The sequence below is a fragment of the Gambusia affinis genome, linkage group LG11 (assembly GCF_019740435.1).
Source record: "Gambusia affinis linkage group LG11, SWU_Gaff_1.0, whole genome shotgun sequence".
Classification (NCBI taxonomy): domain Eukaryota; kingdom Metazoa; phylum Chordata; class Actinopteri; order Cyprinodontiformes; family Poeciliidae; genus Gambusia; species Gambusia affinis.
In genome coordinates this window covers 18,779,929-18,790,475 of record NC_057878.1, presented here as the reverse complement: position 1 = coordinate 18,790,475, position 10,547 = coordinate 18,779,929, and the positions used below count along the sequence as shown (strand labels likewise).

The 10,547-nt window shown below is 34.3% G+C and overlaps 1 long non-coding RNA gene across 1 annotated transcript; it reads left to right on the top strand.

The window, feature by feature from the left end:
• The first annotated feature begins 3,775 nt into the window (after nt 1-3,775).
• LOC122839325 lies at nt 3,776-6,822 on the top strand. The gene is made up of 3 exons (XR_006372030.1): nt 3,776-3,933; nt 4,157-4,261; nt 6,047-6,822. It is a non-coding gene; the product is annotated as an uncharacterized LOC122839325 (long non-coding RNA).
• Nucleotides 6,823-10,547: the final 3,725 nt, after the last annotated feature.

The window sequence follows — 10,547 nt, the reverse complement described above, 5'->3', positions numbered from 1 at the left end:
AAATTTACTATCAAAACATCAAATAGTGCCATTATTTAGTCAATGAAAATGCAGCTGCTGTCAATAATTCTTCTTCCTCACATTGGTCACACCAAAGCAGCACCCAGAAGTACTATACAAGACAAATAAATTTCTGCTCTGAAAAGGCTAAAAGCAATAAGACGAATATATTTTGTCTTGTCCCCTCAACAGCCCATTTACTTACTGTTGATTTCCCACCCAAATTAATCTGCATTAACTCTTTTTAACACAAAGTGAAAATTAGTTCTTGATCACCAAGCAAATGTAATTGTAAATGTGTGACGCCAACTTTTCCTGCTTCATTACAGTTTCAAATTGCCGATAAAACAGCAGCACCTTTATTTATGACTTCTTGCTTTGTGAAGTGTCAGGCTGTCGTTTTGCACTTTGTTGTGAATGTTGTTGTTCGTATTGGTTCAGTGTGCCATTCATGTACAAACATGTATGCAGATGCACATAAAATAATCTGTGTCATCACCTGGACTGACACATTGTAGCTCCATGTTGTTAAAAAGAATACTGGTAATAATTAACGGTGTATTTTTGTGTGATAAATGTATATACATATATAAAATACAAGAACAAACTGGTTTACTTTTAAATGCAGCACTGAAGAAGATGTTTCTCTATTTATTTATTTATTCATCCAATGTCTATAAGAGTACAGTTGTAAATGTGAGGTTGAATAAATTATATTAATTTAGCACAGCTTCGGTTTGAGTTTTTTTGTTGTTTTTTTCAAAACTTATACATGTTACAAAATATGCATGCTGGAATCTGTGTTTGGCATATAAATGTGTTCAAATGTGTGCAATGTTTTAGGTAGGAGAAAATAATTTTATTAAGAGGAAAACCTTTGAAAGCATTCAGAGAGTCAGTCTTAGTGAAAAGAAAGTTTCCATGAAACAATCTTTGGTTATGGAAAAGATGAAGCTGCGTGCTGTCTTTATTTTTTTATCCTTAGTAAAAATGCACTACCCTGAGGTGTTTACATTTTGGGTCTCATTTATGTTTTTGTTCCATTTTTATTGCACAACAGGTCTTGCTATATTCTGTTATTGCCTTAATGGTCTTCTTGTATTTTCTCTATTTTTTCATGTCTTTTGTTCTTTGTGTCTTTGGCGTTTTAATCTTTTTGTTTAGTGTTAATTTTTTCACTTGATTTGTAATTTTTTTGAGTTTGCCTCTGTGTTCATCTTTCCTCAGCCTTCCTGTTTGCCTTTTCTCACAGCTGCACCTTGTTTCCAATCAGCCACCTGCTTCTTGTATATACATATAGGCATTTTTGCTGTTTACTTCTGCTTGTTTGCATCCCAAGTTTCAAGACCTGCAAGTTATTTATTTTCAGCAAAGTTCCACTTTAAAAACTTTAAAATCTGTCAATTTGTCCAGCATTGGATTTTACCCCAATTTTATACCTTGCAACGCTCAGAAAAACTGGAAAAATTAAAAACCTCCATATTAGACACTACTGACGTCATTTAGCCTGGCAAATGTCAAAGTTCATAATATCAGAAAAATGCGGAACTGGCTTGGGGAACTCGGACAATGTCTTTGGGACAATCTAGACTGAAGTAAAGATATTTAGCTGTAAAGCACAATGTCTGCAGAAAAGCAAACACAGCAGAGCTAAGTAACTATGAAGCATGGTGGTGAAAGTGTAACTATTTGACATTTTTCCTGGGTCATGAAAGAGGACAAAGATACAAAACAGCAGCAAATCTGCAAATAAACAAAATTATCACCCATCCATCATCTGTTCTCAGTTATTCATCCAATTATTCTCATCATTGTAAGAAAACTACCTGGTATTGCAGGAGTTGGATGCTGGTCTTTAACTTTCCAAATTATTGTAACATCGTTAAGTAAGATGTTGACTACTTGTCATCTCTTTATGACATCCTTCCTCCTAAAAATTAGAGTCCTTTCAGGTTCCTTTACTTAATCATTCCAGCTTCAATCCTCCAGTAAATACGGATCTGTAAGTTTGTGAGCGCTGACTGAGAAGGTTTAATCTCAGGGCCGCCGCCTGCTTGGAGGCATCAATCAAAATGGCCGCCTCACAATTGTGTAACTATCAAAACTGTCAGGGCTGTCAATCTTGTGCTTCCTCTCTAAACCACACGCAACAAAACTTCAGATTTATTTTATCCTCACTGCTCTCCCATAACACAGGAGGTTGAAAATTGAAAGGTATGAAAATTTTACATCACGTAATAACCGCTTATGACTGTAACGTGGAGAAAGTTTCTATAAAAAGGAAGGAAAAACTTCCCCAACATGGGACAGTAAAAAACATCTATAATTTTTTTAATTCTATAAATTAAAGCTTATTTATAATTTCTTCCATGCAAAAAATTTGTTATTTGTTTCCTGAAAGCTACTACACAACATCTTTTACCAAAAATTATGATTTTTGTACTTTAATCAATTGGAATCGATTCAGTTTACAGCAGAGAAAGGAAATGTCTGGATCTTGTTTCATGTTGTAAGGTTTATGTATGGTAAGTTTCTTTGTTGTTTTTCTGAGATTTTTCTCAGTGCCTTTCAAAATTAATACAAATACCAGCTAGATTGATAATCAACTATGATACTATGAAAAATTTCTAGTACATTTTACTAACTAGGCAGTTTAAAGGTGATAAATACTTTCCTCATGTTTCCAAAGATATATCTGACAAGACGTGTTCACCCACTATCAATAATCAATAATCTGTTTCTTCTGCAGAGGCAGAAAGTGTTTGTTCTCTGTTTTGATATGACCTGTTGATCATTCACTTAATAGAATAATCAACAAGTCATAATTATTGATAATTCCACTATTCACCATTTGCGAAATGAGATTTAAACATTACATTTTGTCAAATGCCATTGTCAAATTCATCAAAGCACATCAAATTTGTTGATTAATGTTATATTTACTACTAATTAAAGAGAACTATAAACAGTTGGGTATTAAACCCTGCATTTAATTGCAGGAAGATACTAAAAATCATCTTTTACTCATTAAACAAAACTAAAGAAAATGTGTTTTCTAAGTCATCCAGTATATTCCAAACACTAAATCCTCATCTTCCCTCTAACTCTAAAAATAGGACCAGACTTTGTTAGGACCAGACTTTGGTCCCCAAAAGGCCCATCGATCTTCAGAAGGTGAGTAAATAGAAACAGTCCTGAATTTCTGAATTACATGTATTGAATTACTCTAATTTTGCCTTTTAGTAGCTTAAAGTCTATACAATTTATAATTTTAACATTCAATAAAATAACCAAAGACAAGATGATATGATTACATCTTTCTTTTTTCGGACCTCTTCATCTTTAATATTTAATATTTATCCCTCGTATAATCTGATGTTTATTGTGCGTTTGTCAAACCTCAGGTTAACCTGCTAGCTGATAAAGAAAGGATTAATGCTTAAAATACATATTTTTATTTCCTTTTTTGTGTTTTTACATATCAATATGCATTCACAAATATATATTCAACCTTCTACCATAAGTAATCACTTACATGTTTTTCTCTAAAATGACAAAAAGTACAGAAAACATAAACACACTAATGTAGAGAAAATTTATTACATATTATTACATATTGCAAAGCTTTAACATTCAGGAACAAAACTCCTAAAAATTAATTTTACTGAAGCATTATTGCATTTTATACTTGTTTTTTGGTCAATAGGAACTTTTATTCAAAAATGCAGAATGTCGTGTTTCACGGGGTAAAAATATGGCGGGACACAACGGCCAATTTCACTCCTCCGAACTTTTTTTTTCTTTTAATTAAACATTTTGAAAAAATGTACAAGATCACGTGGCATGTAGATACATGAAGAAATTAAGTCTTACAGGTTTACACTCCTCCGAACTTGTAAAACCATTTGGAGATTTCCTGAAAATAAGGTGCAAGTGAGTCAATATTTGCAATTCATACGAACGAACAAATGGTAGAAGAGTGGGTCAAGCTAACAAATGCTAACAAATAACTCAAAACCAGAAATAGTCGCTTGTATTGAGTGCTACTTAAGTTAGACGAGGTTTCTTTTAGTTCCTGACTGCTGAACTTACTCCAAAAGATGTCAACCTCTCTGTCATTGACGCTGAAGATGACGCCTCACCTTCTGCTTTGCAGGAAATGGCGTCTCAGCAGAGCCTGATGAGAATCTGATACTGATCTGTATCGTTAAACTGTGAAAACTGGTCAGAGGTTGTGAAATGTAAATTCTGCATAACTTTGGTGAGTACTTCTGTGTTTTCCTGGGCTTTTGGAAAACAGTTGTGACCCGGCACTGCATTGTTTGGCTCTAGATGTGAAAAGACATTAGTTAATTAGTTAAAACTGACAGGAGAATTTGAGCCAAGAGTAGAAAACCTAATGCCTCTTGAAATGATGAGTCGAATGAAAGTTGCTGTAAAATATATGAAAAGATTGAACAAAAAAAGTAAATCGCACTGGGTTTATAGATTTTCAAAGCTTTTCACTTTGATTTTATTGGGATTTTGTGATGATAAATCAACACAAAAAGGGGTAGATTAATTTTTTTCTAAATAAAAATCTGAGATGTGGTGTGCATCTGTACAAAAGCCAAGACCAGAATTTATTTTTCTCACTCAATGGAGTTAACCTCAAATCACAATGTGATTGTGTTACCCTCCATATCATGTCGTTGTGGATTGCATTTCTCTTTATCCTGATAAAAAAAATCATCATTATATAAGAAAAAAAACATCTGGAAAATGTGTATCTGGAAAACATTTGCTTATGTATTTAAACGTCTGAATGAATAATTTGTTGAACCATCTTTTAATATATTTATAATATAAAAAAAATTGTCTTGAAGGCCAAAAAAAAGCCTTTAATTTTTTCCCCAATCAACAATAAACTAAGTATGCAGTACTTAAATTAAGCAAGTAGTCATATTTGTTGCTGGGAAAGGATGTGTAAAGTATTCTAGATCCAAAACTTAACACAGGTTATGCAGATTTGCCTTATTTAAAATAATTATGCTAATTGTCTAGATTTTAATTGGGAGGGAAAAAAATAGAACACAGTGTTACAAAGTTTGATGAATACAACCTGGATTTAGGTCACTTTATCTTTGAAAGTGTTTGCTGTTTTTAGCCAAGTTTCTTAATTTAAATTAAAGCAGATTTGGGTGAAGCAAAGTTTACTTATGAGTAAAAGTGACTGATCCTTGAAGAGAATGCAACAAGCGAATCCTTTGTGTTATATTGTGTTACGATTTTATTTGTTTGTGATCATTTTGTCCTCAATTTTTATCATATACCTGGACTGCACGCTTTATTTACGCTTTACCGAAACTGTTTATTTCCATTCCAGTGTGCATCTTTACAGTCACGGCTCTGCTAGAAGCTGGGCAGATCTCCAGAAGAGATCTCAAGCATTGCAACTTCTAGCGAGTTGTTTTATTTATTTTTGGATAGACTTGACCATCTGCCTACAACCTCAGCACAATGCTGCCACTAACTTGTTTCACAGTGTGTTCAGTTTGACGTGTAGTGTTAGTTTTCCTCTTCTCTTTGCATTTTATATATAATCAAAAAGTAACATCTCTTCTCCGTGAAATATTCAGCGATTAAGATTTTGCATTTTTCTAAAACTATGCATCCTTTTTCTTCTACATAACAATTGCAGTTGCAACATGACAACATCTGAAATAGTTCAAGGAGAATGAATACTTTTACTTTTGTCCTTATGACGGATAGCAGCAATATTCTGTTCTCTGTAATCCAATTAATGCATATCTCTTATTTTTGGATCTGTGGCACATGAAGAGTCAAATCTGAGAGAAAAAAACAAAACTCATAATTAAACGATGGACAAATAAGCTTCTATTTTTAACCAGAAAGCAATGCAGCTAAAGAAGCAAAAGATGATGTCATTTGTAGCCATCAATCGTTGGTCCTTTTAGTGCTTTCTGACTAACGGCTGTGGAGAAGGGCCAGTCTGGAAAACAGTCGTTGTCGTTATTCATATTAAACTAAGTGCTTCACTTCTCAGGACAGGGAGGAGAACAACGAGGGAGGGAAGGAGGAAATTAATGGGGAGGCCAGACATTTATGTGGCACCCTGAGCTCATCTGAGGAATGGAAAGAACGAAGAGTCTCCACCCACCAGTCGTCCTTCCATCTCGTCCTTCATCACAGAGTTTCACAAGAAACTGAGCTTCTAAAGCCAGAACTGATGTTTGGAGGCTTAGAGACAACATTTGAGCTTAAAATGAGTTTTTAACAGCTTTTACTGAACTAGTTATTTCACTAGAAACTGAGAATTAAAGGGATGAAAATGATTAATAATCTTAAACTACTCTAGCATTGAGCTGAAAAGAATAGCCATAAAATTCCACGTTGTTTCTCAGATAGGTGAGTTTTAAAAATATTATTTAATTTCAACTATATATATATTCTATTAATGTTTTTTTTCTGGTTATGCAGCCATGCTGTTTTTGAAAGCATCAGCGCTTTCTGTTAGCCATTTCCCCAATTAGTAAAAGGTATGCTGCCAAACAGACGCACAAACATATTTTTATTTTTAAAGTACTTATTTTTGTGTCTGAAAAATGAAAGTTGAAAATCTTTGAACTTTTACTCACTGACACAAGCAGTGGTCTTGGTTATTAAAATGGAGAGGAAGCCGTTACGGCTGCACCTATAATAATAAAATGAAAAAACACTCAGATTCCCTGAGTTTCTGTTCGGTGTGGAAATATAAAGTTAAAAAGTCATATTTACATAAAACCTTCCATTTAGTTGCTGCAGATTATTTTTACACTGTATGCAGTTTCATTTTGTGTTCGCTTCTGGATCGTTTCTTTCTGTTTTTATTGGTAAATATTGAAGCTGTCTGTCTTTAAAAGTGATTTTAGGGGCAATTTGTTGGTAACTGTTGCTATATAAATTAAATCTGTACTGCAGTAAGACAGATTTGTTAAAATAGCAACGATGTCTTTGAGATTGAAGTTGTTTTAAAATGGTAAAAGTCTTTCTTTGGCTTTTCTTAGGCTAGCGATAATTTTTAGCTAACTTGATTACAACTTAACAAAACCACCAAAACAGACAGAAAAAAGATATAATAAATCATGAGTTTCTAGCACAACCTCAGTTAAAATCTCTGAATATATTGTTTTAAAGACAATATTCTTATAGCTTGTGTCAAATAGTGTTATAAAAGTTTGTTGTGTGAGAAAAAAATTAATGCTCTGTGTTTAATTTGCAGAAAAAGATCCGTTGCTTGAGTAACGCGTTTCATAATCCAACAATTATTCCGGCAGACACACAGAGAGACGTATTTCAGGTTTTGACAACACGCACTGAAGCACAGTAACGTCTAAATGTCCTGGGTTCGTTAATAAGGTTTACAGCACTGACAGCACCAAGCTCAATTATTAGAGAATATTAGAAAGCAGAAATATCACAGACTTAATTATTTTATTTGACTTTTTTAGAAAATATCTACAAAAGCAACAAATGGGTCTTGAGTGGGGAAGATTTCTATGTTGATATAATTCAAATTGGTGATGTGACATATACAACCTAATTATGTTGTGATCTGTATTGTAAAATCTAACTTTAGGTTATTTAAAATATCCCATCAAAATGGCAACAGAAAACATGTTTTAAGATGCTGCATGTTATTTGCTGCTAATTAGCACTGCAAATAAACTTTAATTAAATTTAACTTGCAGAAGCAGTATAAAATAGATACATTTAGTCCTCTGTGGGCTTTGCACAGTTGTGGCTACAAACAAAGTTTTTGTCAAACTCTTTTCATTGTCAAGGATGATTACATCCTCTACTTCTCTGCTACAACCAGGTTGAGTTTGTGGTGGAATGAAATTATGTTTGGTATCTGGATGTACTCTTGACAATACCTTCAGACAAGGATAACAAGCAATCCAGTTTATAATGTCTGACATAATGCAGTTATTTTACAATGTGCTGTATCGTCATCACTTTTTGTCTCATGGACAGAATAACAAAAGTAAATGTAAAGAGAGTTTCATGAACATTTAATAAAAAACATCAAAACTTTTCAACACATTTTGTTGACGCCATTGCTGCTATATAGCTACACTCTCTCTTTTTACCAGCAATTTAGATTTGCTTCTGTCTATTTGAACATATTCTGCTACTTCAGCTGACTTACAGGAGATTCCCATCCAGCAGACCAATTTGTATGACATATTTCAGCTTCAGAAAAGGGTTTCTACCATCCTTATTACTGCCGGACTAACTAAGTGCTGCAGTGGCTGCCCATGTATTGAACTGATGTGAGTAATGAAAATGGTGTGTATCCAATGTGAGTTCTCCCATTGATCCCATCAGTGGTAAGTAGCTTGGCTCCAATTAGGCCTTAATAGGTCCAGGAGTAGAGAGAGGATGAATTATATGAGATGTCATAGTAAGGTTTAGCTGTGGCAGAAGGTTCTTTAACATTTACAAATACCTTTTAACCAAAAACTTAACATAATGAGCCATGTGTTGTAGAAGAAAATACATTATTAAACGCAGATGAAAGCCAAAACTGGCTATTCATTTCTTTATTTATTGGTAGTTAAAGCTACAGTCTAGAAAACTGATGATCAGCTCCTTGAACATCCTTTTCTTTCCAATTAACGGCTTCATCCCCAGCTTGCTTTTTCTCACTGCTGACAGAAGCTGCTTCTTGTCAGTGCAATACTAACATCATCAGCTGAACCCACATAACCCTCTGTGCACAAATTGTATTACGCCACAGTTTGAGAGGGGCTCAGTGATTTAGCTAATGAACAGTGGAAGGGGGAGGGGGCAAATACGTGGGCTTAATTCTGTACCAGACATTCGTCATAGTGCAAAAAACGAGGATGTGTGTTTATGTTGACTGTGTTTTTTCATGTTTATACGTTTGGGTTCACCTGGAAATCCCTTTTCTGCTTCCCTGCTGCTGCAGCACGTCTGACTTCATTGAATTAAGATGCTGAAAGACAGAGAGAGACGGGAAAAAATAAACATCCAAGGCTGAGATGAAAAGATGAAATTTGGCAGGTGAAATGATGGTCATACATTAGTGTGGGAGGGAATCAAAGACGTTTTTGTTTTAAATCCAAAACAGTCCATTTTTATTTCATAATAGGCTTACTTGGCAGAGAGTAAATTGTCATTAATTCAAGAATTATTCTATTAAGACTAATGAAACCCAAATATATAATTTATTCCGTCTGAAATTATAACTTGAAAGGTTTTTTAAAAAATTTTACTGGAGGGAATAATGAAGCTTGTGCTCGTTAGCAAGGTTGTTTAATTCTGTGTTGAAAGTGGCAGAGGAAACCTTTCAAAATAAAATATGTACTGACTGAAATTGTAAAGTATATATAACTGGATGTAGCGGGAGCTATTTATTTCATACAAATATAATGGGTTTTCTTTATATTTAAAAGATGTATATTTTTATATTAGCCATAATATGAGAGTTAAAAATTAAGTAAACACGCAGTAGCCTGTGCAGTTTCCCTTTAAACCGTTTAATAAAAGCTGTAAAACCAACAAACCGGGGTTAGCTGTGTTTACTTTGACTAAATTTACCATAAAACCTTATAAAGTCCAAGAGAAACTTGCTCAGGATAATGAAAACTTATTGTTTTAACATTTAAAAAAAAAAAAAAAAAAATCAGGTTTGTAAACAGCGGATGCGCGCGCAACTTTACTGCCGAAAGAACGCTCACTAGTTGCCATGGTTACCCGCATTTATCTTGCCGTTTTAGTACTGGCTAGCTAGTATGTTGTCAGTCAGCGTACGACAACTGTTTACCACAGCATGATACTGAATTGACGCTAGTGAATGAGATGCGTCTTAATGACATAAGCATTAAATGTAGGTGAATATATAAATGACGAGAGAAAATAGCACAGACGTCGGACATTATCGACAAATATTAAAGCAATTTGTTAGCTCTCACTAAGATATGCCGAGTCCCTCAACTGATAATAATCCCTCTATATTTACTTACAACAGAATTGTAGCAGTTTATGTAGCCGGGGGATAATGTCCCGGAAGTTTGCTGCTGCGCACTCCTCCCCTTGCCCATATATAGAAGACGCTGACAGAGCGCAGCTGTTTAGTTAAGGAGACAGGTAACCAGCATTTACATTCAAAAGCAGGTAGATCGCTGAGGAGATCAGATTCTAGGCTGTCTAACTTGATCTCTTTAGGTTGGCCTGCTTCTGTTTTAGTTTTAGTTTAGAATGTATTTTGGGATAGTTATTATTGATCAAGAGGGGGTTTTTTTTGTTTTGTTTAGGGAAGGGGGGTTTCTATTGTCTAGCCCTGTGGCTTGTTATAAAAAAGGACCTATGCTGTCCCTGTGTCCCAAGCTGTTTTATTTAGATTGAAAAGACTAGTGGAAGTGGAGTTTTTCTTTTCTTTGTTGTATTCATCAGTGTGTTTTGTGTGAGTGTTTTTGTTGGGGAACACTTAGGTGCATTTAGTTATAGGCTATTTGTGTGTTTCTTATTATTCTTGCCCC